At 44.4% G+C, this 25017-nt stretch overlaps 1 protein-coding gene across 3 annotated transcripts in view; it reads left to right on the top strand.

Moving 5' to 3' along the window:
- Positions 1-2248: 2248 nt before the first annotated feature.
- The window catches only part of MYO1B (myosin IB), a 183663-nt gene continuing 160894 nt past the window's right edge, over positions 2249-25017 (top strand). The window contains exon 1 of one of the 3 annotated variants that reach the window (XM_019931482.3): positions 2249-2578. The gene's annotated coding sequence lies outside the window, so the exon portion shown is untranslated. The remainder of the gene's footprint in view (positions 2579-25017) is intronic. The other 2 variants (XM_019931483.3, XM_019931486.3) reach the window with 2 other exon arrangements.

Here is a 25017-nt window from a genome sequence, read left to right as displayed (position 1 = left end):
AAAGTCAGATGGGCAAAATGGAGAAGGGAGGCTACAAGTGTCATCAGGTAGCAGGTCCATATGTTGCCTGTTGCGAAGACAGGGACCTTCAGGGTGTTCATTAGGCTAGGTTATCAAGGTCTGAGGCAGTGTACTGGATTGTGGCGGAGACTGTGGAGTCAGAAGGCTTGGGTTCAAATCCCAGCTCTGCCACTGTTCCAGGTGCCTACTGCTATACAACGACCACCCTGAAGCCCATCTCGTATCATTGCTACCTTCTGTTTCTGGGCACTGACTAGGCTCAGTTAGATCTCTCAGTCAGTGACTGGGGCTGGAGTCATCTCAAAGGCTTACTAACTCACATGCCTGGCGGTTCATCTGGCTGTAGGCTGGGTCCTCAGCTGGCATCAGCAGCAGAAACACCACCTATACATGACCTACCACATGGCTAGAGCTTCCTCATAGCATGGCTGCTGAGTTCCAAGGGTGATTGGCCCAGGAGAAGGTCAGGTGAAAGCTGTAGCTCCTTTTACAACCTAGAATCAGAAGTTACCTACATCATTTCTGCTGTATTCTATTCGTTAGGATCACATCTCTAAGTCTAGCCTATATGCAAGAGGAAGACAATTAGACTCCATTCCTTAATGGGAGGAGTGTAAAAGAATTTGTGGAACTTCCTTGGTGGCGCAGTGGTTGAGAGTCCGCCTGCCGATGCAGGGGACGCGGGTTTGTGCCCCGGTCCGGGAAGATCCCACATGCCGCGGAGCGGCTGGGCCCGTGAGCCATGGCCGCTGAGCCTGCGCGTCTGGAGCCTGTGCTCTGCAACGGGAGAGGCCACAACAGTGAGAGGTCGGTGTACCGCAAAAAAAAAAAAAAAAAAAAAAAAGAATTTGTGGACATGTCTTCACACTAGTATAGCCACTTATTAGCTGGAAGAACTCTCTGTTCTTGGCTTTTCTGGTTTGTAAAACAAGGACACAGAGAGTAACTTTCCTCCCAGGTTTTTGCGAAGATTAAACAGGAAAAGAATGGTACCTGATACTCAATACGTTTAAAGCTTAGCACATCACTATGTCTTATGTGGATCAGAAGTGATGCTAACAGTGCCATCAATGATGGTGTAGGTCCAAAGCAGATACAGTCTGGGGAACTGTTACCTTTTCAAACTCTACTGGCAGCATTTGACAAATACCAGTGCCTGTGGTTCTTATGCCTGTAGGAAAATAATTACTATATATGGTTTGAATTCTTGGTTCACCTCATTTTAGCGACAGTTTCCAGGTCAGTCCATTTAAACCTGGCTCCATTTATGGCAATTTATTTCATTATTGGACGAAGTAGTTAGAACCATGAGTAATAATTACTGCGCCTACATTTCTTTTAACACCTTAGCCAAGTAATCCTCACCTCACCCAGTGAGTAAGGTTGGATGAGCACTCTTCCCTCCTCCGGGATGAGGAAACCAGGACAAGGGTCAAGTGGCTTGCTCTAAATTCTACTGTACAAAGAGGCAAGAAGCCAGCTGGAGTGAGAAGCTGGAGGGCCTGATTCTCTGGCTTCCTCCAGCACGCATAAATAATATGCAGATTAACACCCTATCATTGATCATCACCCAGTGCCAGTTAATACGCAATATTCATTTATATATTTTCATATAAATATATACATATAGTTGAAATTTCTTTTTCAATTATCTTTTAATTTCTGTAACAGAGAATTGGCCAGTGTCTACTTGGCATCATGTGAAATTAAGTGAGTTAATAGATATTAAAAAATCTTGTAAATAAAAGCACACTTTGCCACTCAGTACACTCTTTTCCCTTTCGGTCAAATTAATATTTTCCGATATTCCTGGGTATCCAAACTTCTTTTGGTCTAAGGGAGAAGGAACAATTGAGAACACTCCCACTCTCTGCTGACATCTGCCCACAGGTTGGGTTCCAGATTCCCCGCGGCCCCCTTCCTCACCCCCTCCGCCCCGGCCCGCTCCCCCTGGCTTGCCTCTCCGGTTATTGTATTTGTCGTTTGATGTTAATAAATCCGGGAGTGAGAAAGGTAGAAGGGCTGTGCCTTCCGTGGGGCTGGGAGGGACGCCTCTCCTTCCTCCTCTTTTCCACTCCTTGCCCCATCCAGGCTGGCCCCGGGGGCGGAGGCTGCACTCGCGCTCACCGGGGGGCGCTGTGCCGCCGGCACCGGGCGGCTGGAGGTGAGTCGGCTGGGAGGCGGCGGCTCCCGGTCCTGCCGGCGCTCAGAGGGGCGAATCCCAAGCTGCGAGGTCGCCGCCCCCGCCCCTCGGCCGGCCCCTCCGCCCTCGGGGTAGAGGGGAGTGGCCGGGCGCCTCCAGCCGCAGCGCAGCACTTTGCAACGGCAGCGCACTCTGCAGCCGGGCGCGCACTGGAGACCCGGGCGCCGCGCGTCGCGGTGGTGTGGGAGCGCGGGCGCGAGGGGCAGGCAGCCGCTGGGCAGCGTCCGCCGGCAGCGTCCGCCAGCAGCGTCTGGCGAGCAACTGCGCGGGAGCCCCGCAGCCTCGCGGAGGGCCAGCGTCCCGGAGCGCGCCGGAGAGGGAGGACGACAAGGAGGCGGAGTGGCGTCCGGCGAGGTAGTGCGAGCGCTTTCCTTCTCTCCCCTGCCCTGCCCGCTCGGTCCTTTGTGCCCGGGGTCCCCGTGGCCCCGCCGCAGCTCGCGAGACACGGGTCAGCGGCGTCTGCGGTCTCTCCTCGGGGCCAGGCGGCGCTGCGGCGAGAACCGCGCACGCTGGAGGTCGGGCAGGGTGGTCGCGACTCCGCAGTTGCTTCGGGGGCGGGTGGGAGAGTAGAGGGCGCTAAACTAAGTTATTCTTACTTTGCCCCATCCCCTTCGTACCTGTGGGCAAAGTGGAATTCAGGTCTTCCTGGTGTTCACCCACACCCCTCCATCTCTCTGGCCCACAGCTGTTTCCTGGCCCCCTGGTTCTATGGAAGGACACGGGGTGGCCTCCTCCGGGAAGGAAAGCGGAGGGAGAACAATGGGGCGTCCTGGGGAGTGGGGTTCAGGTGCGGCGTGCCCCAGCGGCGGGGGAGAAGGGGCCCAGGACCCGACGGGGCATCCTGCGCGTGCAGCTGAGCTATGCTCCTTTGTTCCGCCGCAGCGGAGGGGGCTACCTTGGGTCTCGTTTCCTGCCCGGGATGGGATTGATTCACGGTCCTAGAGAGGGAAGGGGAGGGGGCGGGGCTGGAATGGAAACCAGATTAGGAACGGGAGTCCTGGAGGGTTCTTGCTGGGCCGGGGCAGAGGGTTGGGGAGTGGGTGATGTGAGTGCACTGGAGAGTTGATTACAAACACACAGCATTTTGTCCAAGGGCTTGCTGTGTGGGTTTCTGGAGCTTGTTTGTAATGCTTTGTTCAGGCTGCGGCCGAGCGTTTATTGCTTCAACAAGTTGTGTACTTCCCTGACTTCTAGGCGCTCTCAGTGTTAGTTTGCTGAAATCAAATCTTCTTAATTACAGTGGAAGAAGACTTTTATTTGGGCTATAAATCAGGGTATTTGTGTGTATGTATGTGCCTGTGGATCCGTGTTTGTAGCTAGTAGATATTGGCTTGAATGGGTAGGAAGCAGATTTTATAGCATTGATTTTGACATAGAATAATTTTCTCCGTTGTAATAGAGTAAAACAATTTTCCAGGAATGTTTGGGGGGGAAACCACTAGAAAATTAGACATTGCTAAATAAATGAATCAGATTAGGTAACACTGAATTGAAAAACCCTTTACAGTCTTTCCCAGAAAACACATCATACACACCACCCTTTGGGTTTTCAGTTGAGGAGTCGTGACTTCTGTGCTTTCACTCCCCTAATGTGGGTCATCTGGACTAGGAAAGGGAACAGTTGCCACAATGGTGAATGGGAATTATTTTTAGGGGGAGGTAGAATTGAATGTAATGTGTTGGGCATATGTTAAGTGACCCTTTCCTAGATTGGAATCAAGAAGCCCAGGAGGATTGGTTGACCTCGGGAGGGAGCCAGGGTGGATTGAATGATGAGTGTTTTTTGAATGGAGTATTCCAAGCAAAACCGTTTTGGGAGGAGGCTGACATTTCCAGGCATTCATGGTTTGTGCCTATGGGACACTGGTGGAAGGATCCCAAAGCTGGGCTGAAGGTTAGAATTACTGTGGTGATAGTTGAGGAGACATTTAGCTGTAGTAGTCTGGCTGAGGCAGGGCTGGGAAATGACCTAGAGCTGCTTCTTCGACAAGTCTGAGGGCCCACCGGTGAACCACCGCATTGGCTATTCATTTTAAGACAACCAAGTTTGAAAGTCTCTTAATCTTAGAAGGGGAATGAAGAGCTTACTCCTGGGGGAAAAAAATGTTTCCTGCCCACTAAGCGGTAATGGAAAAGAGCTGTACCAGCTACCGTGAGGGTTTGTCTTTTTCTTGGAGGATGTGGTCAGATTTTCAGGCCAGGCTGGAAAACAGTGGGATTTGTCCTCCAGAGCCATTATGATGTGCAGTTGAGGTGGGATGTTGTCCAACCGTCAAGCTGTTTGTCATTATAACTAACACACTGCCTGGCAAAACATTGTGTCATGGGCAGCGAACAGAGGGAGACTTCCTTCGTTATCGTTGTCTTGCCATTTTGGACTTTTCGTTTATGTTGTGAATTGTTTTGTAAAATATAGCACAATTGGATTCCTCCCGAGTACTCATTGCAATATACATAAACAAAATGCAAAGCATAAGATTACTGCTACCAAAGACATGGATGGGGAAGCCTCTTAAATAGTTGGTCTCTGGCTGCAGGCCGTCCGATGGATTCCCCATGTGTGATGAGGCTGGCTGCAAACTGCACCCTCTTCACGGGATGGGATGAATCATCACTTTGTCAAGCCCGGAGGTAAAGACTGACTCTCCCTGGTTGCTTCGCAGTTATGCAAAGCAACGAGGAGCTTCCGACAACAGACAACAGTGGGGAAGGAGTGGGGTGTAGGAGTGGGCCAAGAGGGGAATCCTCAGAATGTAGGATGTTAAAGGTTTTTAACATTTGTCCTTCCTTTGGGTGAGATTCTTCTCTTGTCCCCCTCCCTTCTGCTATTTTCAATAGCTGGACCTTTGGATTTTAATGAAACAGCCTAACAGTAGTTAAAACTGTCATTTAGTATTTACTGTGTGAAGAGGATTTTACACACATTATTTTATTAACCCTCACAACAACTTGGTAAAGTGGGTATTATCTCTATTTTACAGTTGAAACTGAGGCCCAGGGAGTTTGGTAACTTGCCTAGTTGTGTAGGTAACTAGTAAGGGGTAGAGGTGAGATTTGAATTCCGATCTCTGATTCCAAGGTCCACACTGTATGGTATGATATCTTTTAATACTAGGAATGACAGCAGTTTGATTATGTGATTAGCCCTTTGCAGATTGCAAATCACTTTTGCATATATTATCGTAATTGATTTTTTCAAAAACCACTGTGAGATAGGTTTGGAAGGCTAGATTAGTGACATCGCAACTTTTCAAACTGTATTATTGTTCAAAAGCTTTGCTGTTTGATGGCCTGTGTGAATAAACTTTAAGTGAATGAAACTTTAAAGAGTTAGGCTGCCAATGTTTAAAAATAAGTGTGTTTTTGGGGTGAGGGGACATTTAAAAGTGGTGGAATGGAGTAGACTTATAGTCATTTGATATTTATTGAAATCTATTTTAGCCCTTTTTATCTCCCAGCCTTTATTAGAACACTGCACTTTGCTTCTTTACTGAGACCCAATGCCAGAGTGTCTTTTTTAGAAGAGGAATAAGGAGGGAAGGAATGTGATTATAAAGAGGAAGTGGGACATCAGAATTGGAGTCATACACAGCAGCAGGCCGTAGATTTTCCCAGCACATGCTTTTTGTCCTGGCAGTCGCCTTTTACAGAAGACATTCTTCCTTAGGGAAGTGTCAAGGGTCTTTCTTTACAATATCCTCTGACATCATCACATTTCTGAGCTCTGTGGGAACACACATTCCACAGGATTTCTGTGCTCATCTTTTCCCCACAGGGGAAGTGAACAAGCTTAGGCATCCACGTGAAAGTGGAATGGAAGTGGTATCCGTCCTTGGGGTGGAATGGAGTATGGTGCCAGGCAGGAGTCTCCTGACCTTGACCCAGGGGTGACCGCCGAGTGCAGGAGCAGAGTGGATTCGAACACTTGGCGTCATCATCGATTATTTATGGATTTCTTAGAATGCTCCCGGGCAAATGGAAAAGTCAATATTGGTTTTTTTTGTTCCTAAGCTAAGACTATGAAGACTGAAAGTTCTACTGTTACTTTTTAATTATTTCAAGCCAAGACATCATTTGGGGTCTTCAGAGACTGTAGTGTAGGTGCAGTAACTTCTGTCTCCTGAGGCCATTAGATTCTCATCCATTGGATATTTAGAGGGGATGCACACACGTGGTCTGCTGAGTTCTAACAGGGAGCACTTTCCAACTTACCAGCTGAGAAGGATGAAGGATGCTCTTCTAACCTGTCGTAGGTTTCTTTTCAGTTGCCAGTGTCTTCATCAATTTGTATTGTATTAAGCACACAGTTGATGCAAGGCTAGGCATTAAAAAGCAGCAAAGGAAATCCATTGTGTATCAAAGGATGTAGCAGGGCAGCGCAGTGTGCCCAGAGAGTGGATGTTGGTGAGATGACTGTGACAGCCGTGGTGACCAAGGCCACGCCAACACATGCTACTGAGACAAAAGCGTGAGAGTGGGAGGAACCCAAACAATGCCTGTTCCTTCTTTGTCCTTGGTTTTATTTCCCCCAATCTCTGATGTTGCTAAAGGGGTCGGGTCTCTGAACACCTGCCTCTGAAGGCTGGATTGGTTGGGATGTTAGGAAGCCTCTTTCTGGTGAATTCGTTGCCCGAGGAGAGAGGAGAGGATCCTTTTTTGGACCCTGAGGGTGTATAAAGTACCACTCCATGGGAGAAGGTGTTGAATTACATGGTCGGCCCTGGTGTACAGCAAATCCTTGGTGTCCTCCTGCTTTCTTCCCTCCCCACCTGCCAGCGTCCCAACCTTCCTCATCCTGGTTCAGCACGGCTGTTGATTCAACCGCACTAAGGCTGTTCATAGACTTCAGGCATATTTGCATAGTGGACAAGAAATGCCAAGTCCCCAAAGAATTATATTTTGTTACATGACATTCACGCTGCTGTCATTAAGTAGTGGGTGCTGCGCTGTGTCATGCTGCGTCCTGGGTTCTCTCCATAGCCTGTTTCATTTAAGCCTCATTGCTCTCCTTCAGTAGGAAATGTCTGTAGTTGGGAGAGTTGGGTAACGTGCCCAGGGCTAGTAGAGATCAAGCCCAAGACTGTGTGCTTTACAGAACAACGTGCTGCCTCGTGGGACAGTGTTCTTGGAAGCTCTGGGCCACTTTAAGGAGTGAGTGTTACAGAGTTAGAGAGTGAGCCCACCCTGACAGTCTCTCTCTTCCTTTGTCCCCTGGAGTCAGGGTTCCTGCGTGTGTCCTTGGTTGGACCAGGGCTGAGGATCTGGTTCAAATGCTCCTGAGTTGCTCTTTTTTTTTCTGGGTCTTGTGCTTGGCAACCCTGCATTATTCTCCTCCCCCAAGTGAGGGGGATGTGGTGAAACAAGATTCAACCTGCCGGCGGGAGACCAAGGAGCCAGCCCTGCCTGGTTGTCTTTCTCACCCTCTCCTGGTCACTGCCTTCTCTGTGGGAATCTGCTGGCCTTCTGGGGATTTTCAGGGGGTTTGTCTGATCTCTGGTCTCCAGGCTTTTCAAGCACAGTATGTTGCTGGTCATCCAGTCAGAGCTCAGGGTCTGATGCATGTGGATGAATTGGTGGGAGCACCACTGCAGAGCTGGAACTTAGGGGATAAGACTTTGGACAAGGCAAGGAAGATAAGAATTGGTATAGAATTTATACTCGTCCAAGATAGGCAGTTTTTGAAATTGAGGTCTGGAGATAAGTGAAAATTGACATCCTTCCTTTGCTTATCAGATAAACCAATGCTGAGCTTCTAAAAATACCAGGTGCCTGGCTTTCCTAGATAGCTTGGAGAGGCAGGAGGAGACCAGGTCTCTGCTTTCCAGGGACTTTCTGATCAATCCTGCGTGGACTCAAGATGCTTTGAAGTTACACAGATGGCTTCATTTTGCTGTGTTGAAATGAAAATACAATTCAAAATTGTACAAGTTTTTAAACTCGTAAAAAAAAAAAGAATTCAACATCCTTGAAGAGACTTTAGAAAATTGCATTGAAAGGACAGTGGAACGGACCAGGTTATTCGTTACTGGTTTCATTATTGTGTGTGTGCATATTATTTGCCTGCTCATTTTCACTGGTTTTGTGAAAGCATTTTCTGCACACTTCAACCCCAAAATTAAAAAGAAACCAAAAACCTTGATTGAAAACCTCCTGCTGGCCCCACTTACTTTTGCCACTGTGCACCTTCTCTCTCCTCCCTCGGTGCTGCTTCCTTTTAAATTCTATATGATTAGACTCTGAAGCGCTATTTGCAACGTTCAGGTTGCAAATAGGCCCAGGTCCTAGCTGCTCGTTCTTTCCTTTGAAAGGGCTTCAAAGGGATCATCACTATTTTATTCATTTTAGAGTCCCTGCCTAAATGCTTTTAGGAAAAGTTTAATTTTTATAAACATTGGGCCTAGGCCAATTTGCATGGCTCGTTTTTTTTTGCATTCCTCATGCAGTCTGCTTACAGACTGCATTACAGTTGTAATAAGTAGACTACAGTTTTGATTTACCCCTGATGTGGTGAGCTGTCTCGCAAAGAGTTCTCACTTGCTTGAACTCTTCAGGCTGTTGAGAGGTATTCATAAAACTATATGAACTGCCACATTGGGTCAGATTCAGGAATCTGCTTTCTGCAGAAGCAGAGTACTAAGTATTCTGTGACATTGGAGGAGGGGGCTGGAGTTAGACTTTATAGCTTTAGTAGGTTTTGGGGCTCTCTCTTCAACATCTATAATGGCATAATCTCTTAAAAACCTCTCATCCATATATATTTAAACTCATATATTCAGATTCTTGAATTGTTTATTTGTATCCTATATTTAAACATTTCACACCTCCTTTAAAGGTAGAACTTGACTGTATTATATTTTGACTTCAAATGTTTAATTTTTGGAATGGTAGCGTGATGAAGTTGAAAGGGCCTTTAGGCCACCACCATAACTACTTGTATCTGAGAACTGCTCAGGCTCAAAAGGTTAACCAGGGTCAGCTCTGTCACTGGACTCCAAGGCTTTTAACTTCTTGCTCAGTTTTCTTTCTCGGGGAATATCTCACTGTCTCTCCAAACCCATCAAAATCCACGCTTAGTGCCCATTACCTAATAGTTGACTGTCTTTGATGTAACTGTGCTAATAGCATTCTTATCATCATCTTGACTTCGGATTCCAGAAGCATCACCGACTTCTCTATTTTCTGTGACTCTTACATCCATCTAATCAGTTACAGTGTTCGGTTGATTGTTGCCTTTTATTTTCAAATCCTTAAACCTCTATTCTGGTTCAGACCTTTAAAAGGCTGGTTTACTAGAATACAGCATTTCCCAAAGTGGGTTGTTCCATGAAAAGTTTGTACACGTTACTGTAAAAAAGCGTTCCTTGGGCAAGTAGGTGTTGGTTAAACAACATTTTAAACAAGTTTCTTTAAATAAACTTAAAAAAATAAGTTTCTTCTTTACAGAAGGCGGACTTTTATTTGTGACCGTGCACTGTGGATCTCCAAGAGGGAGATAGGGTATGCACATGTCCCAACTTATGTGACCGGTGTCCCACTTTTTGGCAGGATCATTGTGTAGATAATACTGCTGTAGTCACTTCATTGTACCGTTTGTAGATCCGTCACTGTCTGGCTTTCTATGGGAATATGTGTTCTCTGTGAGCCATACTTGGTTCTCTCTGAAACATGTCTTCTGCTTTTTTACCTTATTTTTTTCCTGGATCTTTCCTTCGCCCTGGAAGCCCCCTCTACCTATTACCCCTACGCATCTCTCACAACCCAGCTTTCCTGAACTTGTAGCATTTACTGTTTCACAACTTAAAATGGAGAAAATATTTGAAAGAGTCAAAACATTGGAAGTAACATTGCATACCCATAATAGTTAAATTACTGGATTTCACACAAAATGCCGTTTTCCATATTTGTGTCAGTTGATGAGTCAAACGCACATCACATTCTTCTCGCTCCCTCCACACAGGTTAACTTGCACATATATTCTCCAAGCATGTGACTTGTTTATTTTTCAAAAATTTTGTGTTATTGGAGTTGCATTCAGTTTATATAAAAATTTAGAGAGAATTGAGATCTTTATGGTCTCATGGCTTCCGGTCTGCAACCTGATATACTTCTCTATTGATTTAGGTCTTTTATGTCCTTCAATGAAATTTTATAATTTTATGTGTAAAAACTCTTTCACGTCTTCTGTTAGACTTGTGCCATGGTGCTTTATGGTTTTTATGGTCATTGTGAGTGGAATTGTTTAACACATTTCTGATTGGTGTTGCTGGTATACAGGAATGGGGATTGATTTTGTATTTGTTTATTGATGGGTTCTATTTTTTTTTTTTTTTTTGTGGTATGCGGGCCTCTCACTGTTGTGGCCTCTCCCGTTGCGGAGCACAGGCTCCGGATGCACAGGCTCAGCGGCCATGGCTCACGGGCCCAGCCGCTCCGCAGCATGTGGGATCTTCCCGGACCGGGGCACGAATCAGTGTCCCCTGCATCGGCAGGCAGACTCTCAACCACTGCGCTGCCAGGGAAGCCCCGATGGGTTCTTGATTGATCACATTTCAACCTGTGTTTGCTATAGGAGCCTGGAGTCGCGTGGCGTTTCTAATAGAGCGTAAAATAACAAACCTGTAATGGAAATGTCATAACTCACCGTAATTTAAAAATTATATATGATACTTTTAGAAGTAAGGGGAGGTGGAGGTGTTTTTTGTTTCTTTAATGCATTCATGTATTCATTCATCAAATGTTGGGGTGCCTAGTGTGTGCCAGGCACCGTACCAGGCACTGAGTCTTTAATGGTGAGCAGAGCAATTGTGTTTCTGTCTTCATGGAATGTGAGGGGAGAGAGACATTGCGGAAGTGAACATAGATATTTATGCCATATTTATGAATTGTGATATTTGTTATGAAGGGAAAGGACAGGATGCTGTGAGAATAAGAAAGATGGGGAGGGGAGACTTTGGATTGGGGGTAGAGGGAGAGCCTGTCTGAGGAAACAGGCATTCATGCAGCTGCCTGAAGGGTGAGTTGGTACTGCTGCGGGAAGAGAAGGATGGTAGAGCTTTCCAGGCAGTGAAGAACGGGCCCAGAAGCCCTGGGGTGCAGTTCTGCTCTTAATGATAGACTGATGGAAATTTTAGTAATTAAGGACTTAAAAAGTGGTACTTCTTAGTAAATCATCATAATAGTGGTATTTAGTAGTGTTTAAGTATGATGACATGAAAATGTTTATTTTTGGCCAGTATGTTCCCCTTCCTCCTCAAATGAAACTGCCCAAGTAAAGAGTGCGCTGCCTCTGTGACGGGGCTTGAGTGGGGCTACTGCCCATCCCCCAACCCTCCCTCTACCCCTTGAGAGCTGCCATTGCCCTGAGTACTGGTGGCTGCTGGGCACACCAACGTCCTGGGTTCTGTACTATTGGACTGGGTCTTGCTCTGAGGTCTGGAGAAGCCCTCTCTCTCCTCCTGGGAGGGCTCTTGAGCAGGGGGGGCCACCTTTGGCCCTTTCAGTGTCTCAGCCCTCTCTCTCCCCTTTCCTTCTGGCACCTTCTCTAGAGACACACTGAGGGCTCTGATGTGAAAAGGGTGGGGAGGGAGGAGGGGTCTGGTCTGAGTTACACACACTTCATTCCACCTAGAATCACCGAGCATCGCGCATCGGTCATCGAGGCTTTGCACCTGGGGCAAGCGCATCAGAGCCTGGTTCTCTTACGTGGCAGTGAGTCCTCGCTCAGTGGGAAGCAGTGTGGTGCAATGGTGCTGGGCTGCGCTCTGGGGAAAGTATTGGGTTTGAAACCTGACTGTTTAGCAGCCCATGTCCTTGGCCACATAGCTTAATCTGTCTCTGCCTCCGTTTTCTCACCTGCGGTATTTGGGTAATAGTAGAGCCTTCTTCCTTGGATTGTAATAAGGATTAAATGAGTAAACACACATATGTCCATAGAATAAACAACGTCAGGCACAGAGCAAGCGCACAGTATAAATGTGAGTTGCTACTCAGTCTTTTCTGAAAATGGATTCCTGGAGTTCTTCCTCCTCTTCCCCCACCAGATATTCAGATCTGTTTGATTCCAAGCAGTGTATATAATGTGTGATTTGATACGGGGCTCTAGTTTCTCCTCTGAAAAATATATAGGAAGAAAGATGGCAAAGAAACCGAAATGTTAACAGTGATTGTGTTAGTGTAGTAGATAGGGATGACTTACTTTTACAACCCTCTTTATTTTCTGCATTTTCTGTAATCTGGTTATGTTAGCTCTGAACTAATAACAATACCAAAAAATCTTATGAAAAAGCTCAGGCTGCGGTTGCCTCAGCGGTTCACTAAAGTGGAGCCGAAGAGGGTGGCACGCCTGGGGTCTGCCTGCTCTGATTGTATTCGCAGGTGGAGTAGTTTCCCATTTATGCTTATAGTTGCAGGAACGCAACAGTATTTAAAAGTCTTCAGCAGAAGCATCCCAGGAAGTTAGAAGATGGGGATGTGGATCCTTGTGAAACTCTTCTTTCTTTGAATGTTACTTTTTCTGTCATTATTTTCCCTTTGTTGTCTCTTGCTCTGCTCCCTGAGAGTGCCTCTGGCCATCTGTTCCTCTCTTTGGTCTGCTTTTACTCCCCTCCCCTTGAAAACCACTCCTTTCAATGTCCCATCTTTCTCCTTTACTTGCTTGTCACATGGAAATGATGCACAGATTGCTACAATTCCAAGTAAAGACTAAATTTTATTTCTTATTTTTAATCGTAAAAATAAATGTAACTTTTCACCCTCAAAAACCTACATTAAGTTGCCTTTTGTTTACTCATACCTGGAATTCATGAATTAACTTACTAACTCACTAAAGTCTGGGGGAGTCTGTGATTTCCTAAAAGCACCAAGAATCTTGGGGGACTTGGGAGACTGAAAGGAAGGGGAGATTAAGGGGATACTGAAGTTGAATTTTTTCTCTTATTTTGCTGAGGGTCATCTGTGTGGCTACCATTTAGTTATGTCTCCGAATTTTTAAAGTTTTCCAAACTGAAAGAACCGAATTCTGGAAAATTACCAAAATACATTTTTTAGAAAGAGAACTTTGCCAAATTTGACACATTTCCTTAAAAGCCCATTGATTTCAGTTACCTTTTAAAAAGTTCAGTGAGCTTTCCAGTTTTCCTTTCATGTGCCTCTTCTTGAATAATTGTGAGTGGAGAAATGGGCTTTCCTGCTAAGTTTGTTTTATCTACAGGAATTTATTTTTAAGCAGTGGCTTTCTGTAAGTATCTCAAAATTATACCGGCATGGATTTCAAAGAAAGTATGACAGCATGTTGCTACTCAACAGAATAGCTATTTACTTGAGAAATATTGCTAATTTCAGTGAGATTTCACAGTTGAATGTAAAATCTAGTAGAGGGGATTTAAATTAAGGGATACCTTCCTATACCTTATTCCATAGTTTGTAGTGTTCTTCATCTCCAACCACAAATGCCTAATTTGAACATAAATATTTATGCGCATTCTTTCTCTGCTGTAAGGAAGTCTAGTTTAGTTGGGGTAAAATCTGGATTTATAGGATGGGTATAACTAGGATTTAGGAATCACAATTCAAAAGGATTCATCAGCAGAGTACTTTAAATTAGAAGCAGCATGTATACCACTATTGAGTAAGGCAGCAGTTGTAAAAGATCTGTATTATCACAAGCCCACTAGGTACAGACGTGATCTTGCATCTTGTCTGTTTCACTTCATATACCCCAATACATGGAGGAAGAGAAATCTGTTGGGTTTAGCTGACACGTGCGTGCCACAGGTGTTGAGAAATAATGGTAACACTGTCAGCCCAACCTTAATACTTGCTGTTTGTTGCAATTGAAAAAAGAAACAGAAAAGTATAGGTAAACTGCTACAGGAGACATGTGCCGTTATACATCCTTTGGGGTGACCTGTTTCGTATCTCATGGACTCTGGGATGGAAGAGTTGACAAGTTCTCTCCTTGGATGGGAAAGTGCCCCTTCCTTACCTGGCAGCCAGCGAGCCTGTCAGACCCTGGGTGCAGCGGGGGCTTCACCTTCTGTGATTCCGCTTCCAGCTTTGCACTTGCCCTCTTGGCAGCAGCTCGCGTGTGGTGATCTTTTCTTACGAGAACAGTTAATGACCATGGCAGATGCTGGGAGCCCACTTCTGCAGTTTTGCAGCTGTTTATGTGTCCAGTTGGACTTCTTGAAAGAATTAATTTTTAGGATCTCACACTGAGGGCTACAAGTATAATAGGATTTAGGGGGGAACGTTATTTTGTGGGAGTTAGTTTTGGATGTTGTAACAGATGTAACATGAAGGTAGCGTGGCAGCTGAAGGGGATCCTGTAGTAAGATTCCCATTTATCCTGAAACCAGGCAACTCAGAAAGTCCAAGATTACTAACACTCCCTTTTGGATATTTTGTACTAAAAAATCATCTTAAGAAGAAACATTACAGGAAGTTTGGAAAGTGGAACTAAAAAAGACTCTTCTTGAGTTAACTAACTCTTAAAATATCAACTATGGTCATTTCTGAGTATTCCTTTCCAAGTTTTCTATGTGTATATTTTGGAATGATTGTAATCATAGAGTTCATGTATTTTCTGTGCTGCTGTGAGTTTCGAGATACATTTTATAGTTGTGTTATTCCACTGAGTACCGTAATTTCCTGAAACACCTCTTTTTTATTGGGCATTTGGGTTGCTTCCACCACTTTGCTGCTGTAAATAATAATACCGTGATGAACGTATTTGTGCATATAACCTTTTCTCTATTTTGGGTTATTTTCTGACAGTAGCTGTTGAGAATGAGCTGACTGGGTCAATGATTGTGGTGACTGTTGTGATGTACCCCTCTTTAAGCAGTGGGCTGGATGTAGTGACTGGATTGGAGGGGGCAGGGGAAGTGGTGGTCTGGGATGACTCCCAAGTTTCTGGTCTGTGTGATGTTGGGTATGGTCGTCACAGACAGGCTGAAGGGGGTGGGTTCCATTTGGGATGTGGGGCCTCCAGGCAGAGAGGGAGGTTCAGCAGACGCTGGGGCTCAGGGACAGGCCAGGGCCTGAGGTCTGGATGGAGGGACTACCAGCATCTTGGTGTGGTCGAAGCTGTGGATGTTGTGAGGATCACTTGGAGGGCGGAGGGAGAAGCAGGGAAGGTGGGTGATAGAAGTCTGGGAGACATTATTTTGTGACAAGTGGAGGAAGGAGAAGCCACTAAGGAGAATAAGGAGTGGTGGGGTGGGAAGTGAAGAGCCAGGGAGACGTGGCCAGAGGGAAGCCAGGGCAGGAGAGAGTTTTTATTGTTTTGTTTTGTTTCTTATTTGCTATCTATATATCTTCTTTGGTGAAGTGTCTGTTTAGGTCTTCTGCCTACTTTTTTTTTTTTTTAACATCTTTATCGGAGTATAATTGCTTTACAGTAGGAGAGAGTTTTAAGGAAGGAGTTCGCGGGCAGCAAACAGGTGGTGACGTTCTACTTGAAGATGTTTCAGTGGCACATGCCGAGTGAGCTGTGGGTGCCTAGGAAGGGTGGCAACTGTCAAAAGGTAGGCTGTGTCAAAAGCTTAGCGGTGGAGGAAGAGAGAAGTAGCCAGTCTTACCAGGGCTTATAGGACAGTATATTAGTCTGCGTGGGCTGCCGTGACAAAATGCCACAACTGGGTATCGTAAGCAACAGAAATACATTTTCTCACCATTCTGGACGCTGGAAGTCCAAGATCAAGGTGTCAGCAGGTTTGGTTTCTTTGAGGCCTCTCTCCTTGGCTTGCAGATGGCCACCTTCTCACCGGGCCTCATATGCACATCCCTCAGTCTGTGTTGGCTGTGTCCCTGTCTTCTCTTTTTATAAGGACACCAGTCATGTTGAATTAGGGCTCACCCTTATGGCCTCATTTTAACTTAATCACCTCTTTAAAGGCCCTGTCTCCAAGTACAGCCCCATTCTGAGGTACTGGGGGTTAGGACTTCAACATATGAATTTGGGGAGGGGGTGACACAGTTCAGCTCCTAACAGATGGATTCTAGGCCTGATGACACACTTATCCTTTCTCCTTCCTCCGTTCCTCCCCCCGAACACACACACACACACTGTTGACCCTCTGCTGCTTCTCATCGTACTTGGCTTTGGTGACCCATGCTCTGGTCTCATCTCCCCCTGGTCCCTTGGTGTCCAGGTTCCGTAGGGTTTGGGCCTTGGCTTTCCTCTCCTGCTAGAATCAAGTTGATTTATTTGTCTTCATCTCCTTCTCAACTATAACTCAGTTTCAGGTAGCAAAGTATTAATTCTCTCAGGTATAAAAAGTTGTGTCAGGTTAACCCTGTAGTAAATTTTATTTGATGATAAGACTAAACCATTTTGTAATCTTGTCCTCGTGGCTGCTTATTTCACAGTTTAAAAGAAAAACAAAACAAAACAGTGGGAACATTGATTTAGGTCAAGGTTCAGTCAAAATTTATATTTGAGTTTATCTCATATTTTACAAATTAATATTGTTGTTGTTTTATCCCCTTGAGTTTGGTCTTGGATTCCTTTTTTCCCAAGAGCCTATCTTGGTTAAAATAAGACTGAGTGGGTAGCTATCCCAGTAGTGCCTGGGGGCAGAATTATTTGGGTAGGTATGGTATTACTGCCTTTTTTTCCTTCAGATGTGGCTTTTTATTTTTTGGAATTAAAACTGTATAGAAGTTATGATTATCCTATTTGATGCTGAGGAGGGAGGCTTTACATGAATGGTGTTGATGAGGGAGTTGGGGTTAAATTGTGGGTATATGTTATTTAAACTGTGGTTGGTTGCACTGGGGTTTCTGGTGTACATGTGTTTACATGGTGTTTCTCTCCATAGTCTATTGAAATATATCAGTATGATTTCTACGTAAAAGTTCATATTTTTATTGAAAAGGCTATCAGATTTCTAAAAGTGTATAAATTACGGATAGATTTACTGTTTGGCCACCTAAAATAGCACCCAGATTTTGCTGGGCAACCTGGAGAGGAACATTTATCTCTGTCAACAGTTTTAAAAGAAGTACATAATTTTAAAGTATGAAACTCAAATTTAGTTTTTAATAGTAACTTATGTGTTTATTCTTTCTATCTTTAAGAGGCAGGTTATTGGAATGAGATGTGACCTTGTACTCTTGACTCTGTGTCTGGTTGTGGGTTTGAAGTGTTATTTTTGTGCTTGCTTAAATGACTTAGGCACTTCTGACTATACATTTGGGACAGAATAAATATGGTAGTTGGATATGGTTTTGAGAAAGCAACCAGATTTTTAACCTGGTAATACGATAGTACTATTCATTCTTTAAATTGTCTAGAGGCTCATGGCTTTAGAAAACTCTGTGAGCTCTTAGGGACCTCCAGATTTGCTGGATTAGTAGGTGTTCTTTTCCTTTGTCAAATATATCAACTGATGTCCATGATACAGTAAATGCCCAGAGTCAGAGGGCTACCCTGTAGTGTGCTCTTGAGTTTTTGTTCCTACCAGTCTATGCTTATGTGGACTCAACTGTGTTTATTCCCAAGCCTGTTTATGCCAATTGTACTTATTATTATATTTAATATAGTGATTTAAAATATACGTGCAAAAAGAATTGTTTCTATGAATATTCATGTGAATGTTTGTTTGTAAACCACCTAATAAGTTTCTACAAATGATTTAGGAGTAACTGAAATAACTAAAGGATTTGGAGGATCATAAAATAAAAGTATTCCCACTAATATTGTTAGTCATTCAGGATAGTAGATTAATTTGTGGTTATGTAGAACCTGGGGATCTTAGTGACTCAAACGGTAATGCACACTCACGCTGGGTGGCCATTGTAGGTCAGGTGGGGGTCTGCCCCATGTTGCCCTGGCCCTCACTCCAGCGCATAGTCTGATGGAGCTGTGCCCTCTGGAACATTGCTGATCCCAGTGGCAGAGGGAAGGGCGGACGTGAAACCTTTATGGCCATACGCCTGAATTCAGCAGTTCAGGGATAGATGGTCTTCCCACAGAGGGATTATCGAGCATTTGTCAGGAGTAGTGCAGTCCACCCTGCACTGCGTCCCAGGTGTCTTTACAGCCTCACTCTTCTTTAAAGAAATTAGACTTGGAGGATGAGGCCATGAGGATGTTTTTTACAAGAGACCACTGGGTACTACAGTCAGTGGACATACACTCAGAAGGCCTCAGCGCTACAGAAAAAGATCGGAAAATATATATTTTTATAGGATTTATTTAAAATAATAGGTTTAGGTATGTATCGTTTACTTATGACTTCCAACGTTAACTGACCTTTAAAAAAAAAACAACCAAACTGTCAATCATTAGGCATTTGGATGAGAGAGCCTCTACATGAGTCGTAAATCCTCCTCTCTCTCTTGCGCCCTCCATCAAATTAGTTTCCTACCATTTATGATATATTTGTCTGTTAGTTCTCTTGCACTTATCCTCATTTCATTTCTATTAGTTCTACCCTCGTTCTTATTCCTGAACTTCTAGATCTGTGCCCCAACTGAATTCCCTACTGCTAGCTTGTACAGTGCATTTATGCAAGTAGGAAAAGGTGTCCTTTTGGGCAAATCCAGTCCCTCAGGAGCTTGACTTGATGTCAGTCCCCATATTCCCTCCTGGCTGGCCCATTTTTATGCAGTGCACAAACTGAACAACTGCACAGAGCACTCCTACTCCCTGCTTCTAGTCACTCTCCCAACTAATTCAGACTATTGCCTGATCAAATAAATCTCCTTAAAATTTTTGTTGTCCCTGTGCCAGCTCAAAAATTGATGACTCCCAATCATCTATAATGGCTGTCCTCAACTTTATTTTCCATCAGACCATCACCAGTGACTGTGGATCACACTTGTTGCCTTCCGGATGCACTGATGTCAGTAATGACAGAAGTGTAGACAGATGAGGCAGGCTGTGTGATGCTTCCCTCTCCTCTCCCACCCATTCCCACCCCCTCAGCCCGCACTCTCAGACTTGCCTCAGCTTACCTTTCCTTCCAGCTTCATGGCCCAGCAGGGCACGACACCAGCTGTCTTCTGCTGCCATTCTGTCTAGACACCATTTTCTGAATATGTCTTGTACCTCTTGCTTTCAAGTTCTTTTCCGCTTAATCACATCCTACTCATCCTCAAAAAGGACCCTCAAGGTCAAGTTTCACCTCTTCAGCCATCCTTCTCTAATCCTCCTAGACCATGATAATAGTTTACCTCTAAACATAAATGGTAGGCTCTATCTTCTTCTTTTTGTGGTGAATCATCTGCCCTAGGTGAGCACTTGTTTTATTAGTTATATTGCTCTTAAGAATTTTTTTCCCCAACTAGCTTGCTAATGACTGGGGAGCAGTTGATGTGTCTCTAATTCTTTCTTCTCCCAGCGCCTATGCATCCTAGGTGCATAGGTTAGAGCAGTAGGCTGTGCCTGGTTAATCATATAATTCAGTTCTGAATGGAAGCTGACGCTGCTTCTGCCTAGCCACAGGATATTGACCTACTTTTCCCTCCTTATCTGTTTGTAAAATATTTGTTGAACGCGGTGTGTTCTCCCGGTCACGATGAATGTTGTCTCTCCCTTTCATATGTACTAAATGCTAAAGTGCTAGTTAAATCAGTGGAAAAAACAATGGAGAAGAAAAGTTGGTATGTAGTTTTAATTTCTAAACCTTATAATTATGTCATTTAAAGAGAACGCTCTGTAGTTTTTATATCTATCTACCTACCTACCTATTGAGAGACATGATTAAGGGTAGAGTGTAAATTTTAAGTTTTTAGGCCTTTTGATTTGATGCTTTATAATATAACAATGTGGTATTTTGAAAATCTTTTTTTCATAAATTACTTGTAGAAGGAAATGAACTTTTCTTAATCAGCCATATACAGGGTAGTGCACTATTAAATGTTTATTTCTTACCAAAACTTCCGTTGGGAAAATTTATTGTATGGTTCTATACTTGGTCAATCTGGTTAACAATTGAGTTTTGTATAGCTTTACAGGTTAAGTGCGTGCTCTATTCAAGGGAAAAAATATGTGTTTATATGTTGGGGGCATTTGTATATATGTATCCTTATGTAAATATATGAAATAATTGCTGCATCCTACAGAACTTTTGGAAATTAACAGAACTATTATTAAAATTTAGTTAACATTTATCAATTTAAATTTAGTAAACATAGATTTTGTTAAACATTTTAATTTGTGACTTAAAAAGGGTTATTTAGTTATGGCATGTCTCGTAAGTGGCTTTGCTGAATTGTGTATTTTTTTAGTTCTTCGTAGACACTTTAGAATGTGTTTAGAGATATGGAAAAATTATGGTGCTTTAAATTCCAAATGAGAAAAACTAGAAAAAAATTAACCAAGAAAATACTTCCAAATTCGAATCTGATTGCTGATTTTAATCAACTTAGGTGAAGTAACCCACTGCAATTTCGCTATTTTTTCTAAAAATTCTTTTTCAGTGACAAAGTTGTTATGCCTTCTCAATTTACATTATCAGTGTCATTTTGGTAACATCTTAGCTATTTTTGTTTGATCGATTCTGAACTAATAAACATTCATGAAGCCCTAACGTAAATATATAAACATCTCTCTCTTTGATTACGTAGTGTATTAGACTTTATTTTAGTGGATAACTGCTTGAGGAAGCTTCTGAATTTTTATTATTCCAAAAATACTTTTTCTTAACCACAAGCACAGAGGCATTACTGAAGATGTACTGTTGAGTGACGCACATTTTTCTTTTACTGTATAGGTTTCTTTTTAAAAAATTTTAGTGGAGTATAGTTGATTTTATATGGGTTTTTAAATTTGTAATTTGAGATCCCTTTTTGCTTTCTTAACTAGATGCATTTGTTAAAAAAGCCAGTGCCATTTTGCAGCTAACCATGTAGTTGTAAACAGAGAGAGAACACATTCACGTGTACCTTGATGCCTTTGCTCATGGTGATGCTGTTGATCTTGTGCATTTCCTTCTGTGCTGTGTATGATTAGACCCTTAATACATTTTTTTTGCTGGTGAGGTCAGAATAAAGAGAGCTGCTTTCCTTTACCTCTGTGTAGATGTCACTGGGAAAGTTTCTTGTGGACTGGCATTTTTGGTTTTTAACATTCTTTGTAACCAGACCCAGGAGGCTTGCGCATCCCAAAATGAAGGAGGTCAGTCTTGCCAGAGTTGAGCTTTTTTTTGGTTGAATCAGTAATGATGGAAGCTGGGACAGGATCTTAGGAGATGATGTATTCGACCCCTTTGTGGGGAAACTGAGGCTCAGAGTTGGCAGTGTGCCTAGGATCACACTGCGCACTAGCTGCAGAACTGAGTCTGCAATATGGCACTTGTGGGTTTTTTTCTGGAGCCACTGTGGTGGTCATTCCAACCTCTGGTCTGTTGCAAAATGCAACAGCTGACATTTCCCGGAGAGATAACTTGCTTCCTTACCCCAAAGAGTGCACTAAATTCAATATATTTCCCTCCAATGTCACTGAAAAGAGCCTGAATGACTGAAAGGTACCTTTTTAAAGGAAGGTCGTTTTGCTCTGGTGTACCCCAGGCTATTTTATGTGAGAGTCTTTGTTCAGCCAGATGTCTTCAAAAATTGATTTATAGGGACCCCCAAACTGATGGCTACAAGAAAGCCTACTTGGGTGGCTCCTAGGTGCAATTCACCGTACTTTGAATTATAAGGGAACATCTTGAGTGCTTGGATGGTCTGATCAAGTATGAAGAGAGCAGAAAGAATCACTGTACAAGCGATGTAAGCAGGGGGAGGGGGCAAGGACAGGAGGACTTGGGTGAGCGTATTAGCATGTGGGACTCGACTGGGACCCTCTGATTAACAAGCCAATTCATTTGGAAGGAAACTTGATTTTCCCCAGGTGACTGTATTCTATTTAATGACCACTGGTGGTATTTGGGATCCGCACACCGGCCAGGAACCAATCAGAGCTGTCAGGTGTGCCAGTTACATGTGAAATGTTTTACGTTCACCTAGGGGTTCCAGGGTGTCAGGTTTGCCAAACTAAACACGTTTTTATTATTGGAATATTTTTTAATCCGCATGAGGGAACAAATTGAGAGGACTGTGGGTTATAATTAGCACATCCCAGTGCAGCTGAGTTTGTGTTTCTGGCTATAACAGTGGTTTAGAGTTTTTGGCTACTGTGTCCCACAGGAACTCATAGGCCTTTTCAGACGTTAGCTCATGAGTTCTCGTAACATCCAGTATAGGACAGCATGACCATAGGTTCCCCCTAAAGCCAGGACGGCTTGCCCTACATTCTTGACCTTCTAGGATTTTGGCTGGTGAGGGTACCATGCTTGGGGAGGGGGTGGAGAGGGAGGGCTGGGGGTGGGTGTCATTCTCTGAAGTCTCCCTGCCCTTCAGCAGTTGTTCCTGCCATGACTCTGCACAGCTTCCTCCAGGAAGTGACGGTGGGGACAGTGATGTTGGCTGCGTTCCTCCTCCGGGTACTGAACTCCATGGGGTGTCTATTTCAAATGAGGCAGTGCTTGAGGTTATTTGCATGGACACACCTGCCAGAAGACAGCAGGGAAGAGAGTAGGGGAGCTCTTTAGGATCAGGAGAAATGGGCATTGCGAAGGGAGGGAACTAACATCTGGTGAGAGCCTCTCGGGAGTCAGGCTTTGCTTTCTCGAAAGAGAAAGTGGGGCTTCCCTGGTGGCGCAGTGGTTGAGAGTCCGCCTGCCGATGCAGGGGACCCGGGTTCGTGCCCCGGTCTGGGAGGATCCCACATGCCGCGGAGCGGCTGGGCCTGTGAGCCATGGCCGCTGAGCCTGCGCGTCTGGAGCCTGTTGCTCCGCAACGGGAGAGGCCACAACAGTGAGAGGCCTGCGTACCGCAAAAAAAAAAACAAAAAGAGAAAGTGGAGTGGATGTTGTCACCCCTGAATTTTTAGATCAGAAACTTGAATTCCATAGATGAATTCCCTTGGATTCGAGCTTGGGTCAGTGATTCAAAGCCTGTGCTGTTCCATGTTGGGGTGGATCAAAAGGGAATTCTCAGTCCTGGAAAATTCTTGCAGCTAAACTTGTAGAAAGTTACTCTTTCCCAAGTAAAGCTTCTCTTTAAAAACTGTGGAATATTCTGACCTTTGGTGACTTAGGAATTAGATTGAAGGGTGTGTGTAATATTAATATAGTAAGTGTGAAAGCCTACTGTCAGAACAGATAGGAGAGCTTCCTCACCCTGGCTCTTCCAGAAACCAGATGTGCAACATCTGCTGGGTCCATTTCTGTCTCTTAAAAGAAGGTTTTGCCTGGGATCCTAAGAAATTTTGCTCCTACATCAGAAGAGATAGTTTGTAGTAATCCAAAACCTTCAGTGTTGTCATGGCAGCCAGTTATTTTTGACTCAAAAATCTTTCCAATTAGTCTAGATAATACATTTTTCATTTCCACTGTTAGAAAAAAACTTTTTTTTAACCTGTCACTTTATGAACTGTAAAGTTCTGTCTAGATGCTATCTTTCAAATCCTTAATAACTAGACTGTGCTCGGGGTTGAGGGGAGCCCAGCTCCTGGCTGATGGCTTTGGTTGATATGGCTAGCCTTTCTCTACCCAGATAGAAACGAACCTTGCCCCTGACACTGAGCGGTCCTGGCCCGTCTCTGCCTATTCAGAGGAACCCTCTGGGGTGTGAACTCTTAGGTACCCAGAATGTTGCATTAATTGCCTTTCCCATTCACAGAGCTTTTTAAGATTTGAGTCTGACTTTATGGCTTTTGGGCTTCCGTATGCTTTTAGCTGTTTATTTTCATTCCCAGTTCAAATCTGTTCCATTGTATCATTGCCTGATAATTTAATGTCCTTTGTGTTACCCATAGTTTGAACTTAAGACAATAGTTATGGTATGGAAACTGCCCAGTAGTTGGGCCTGTTTTTCCCTAAATCCAAGATTGTAACAAAAGCCCTCCTACTAGCAGTCTATTATATATTCTTAACAAAAAGCTTTAGAGAAAAGTGGGTAAAACCTCAGTATGTAGTGGTTTTAACAGTGGAACACAGGATTGGAAAATCAGATAACTACGTGAAGTAAATGCCGTGAATCGATATACCCTGTCTAAGCTTCTCTAAGGAAGTGTGTTGATAGGAGTGAGAATTGGCATCCCCTCTGCCTTTTCGCAAAAGCATGTCACGGCCCACTTTCTCAATCTCTGGGGAGCCCTGCAAAGCACCCCGAGTGGTTCTGCGTGGCCCACTAACCCCTTCTCCTTTGAGAACCACGCTGCTTGAGTAAATTGTCCTAAAGGATGCAATTTTCATTCCGCTTGCCCTTAGCTTCGTAAATACCGAGAAAGTGTCTCGCCGTTCGGTTTCTAACCCGAGTCTCTCATGATCTTTCCTGTTCTTGGGGAACCATGCAAGGCTGTCTGACGGGAAGGGGAGAGATGATGGAAACAGCCCTGGAAGGAAGAGCGCGCGGTGTCCCTCTCACACGCATCATCTACCTGCTCCGCACCCCAGTGCCCTGTGAGCCAGCCCCCTCGGCCAGGCAGCGGGGTCTTCGCACATGGGGAGCTCAGGCCTTCTCCAGGGGCCGGGGGAGACCAGCAGGCTAACAGCTGTGCTGGAGGAGTAGGGCTTGTTCAGAGCGTGCTGCCTATGGGGCAGCGCTGCTGACACTGGTTGAAGTCGGGGGATTTATTTAAGACAAGCAGCTCAGCTGAACCACTGTCAGGATCTAAAGCAGCTTTTCTGTCTGTCCCAGGTGGTCCTTCTTGTGAGGTTTGTCTTAGGGGGCAGGGGAACTTGGTTGGGGAGAGATGAGACGGAGGAGGAGGATGTCTGGAGTCCGGCTGTGGAGTC

This window comes from Tursiops truncatus, chromosome 7, assembly GCF_011762595.2.
Source record: "Tursiops truncatus isolate mTurTru1 chromosome 7, mTurTru1.mat.Y, whole genome shotgun sequence".
Classification (NCBI taxonomy): Eukaryota; Metazoa; Chordata; class Mammalia; order Artiodactyla; family Delphinidae; genus Tursiops; species Tursiops truncatus.
Note: the sequence above shows the minus strand (reverse complement) of the source record. Positions and strands in the feature narration are given on the sequence as shown.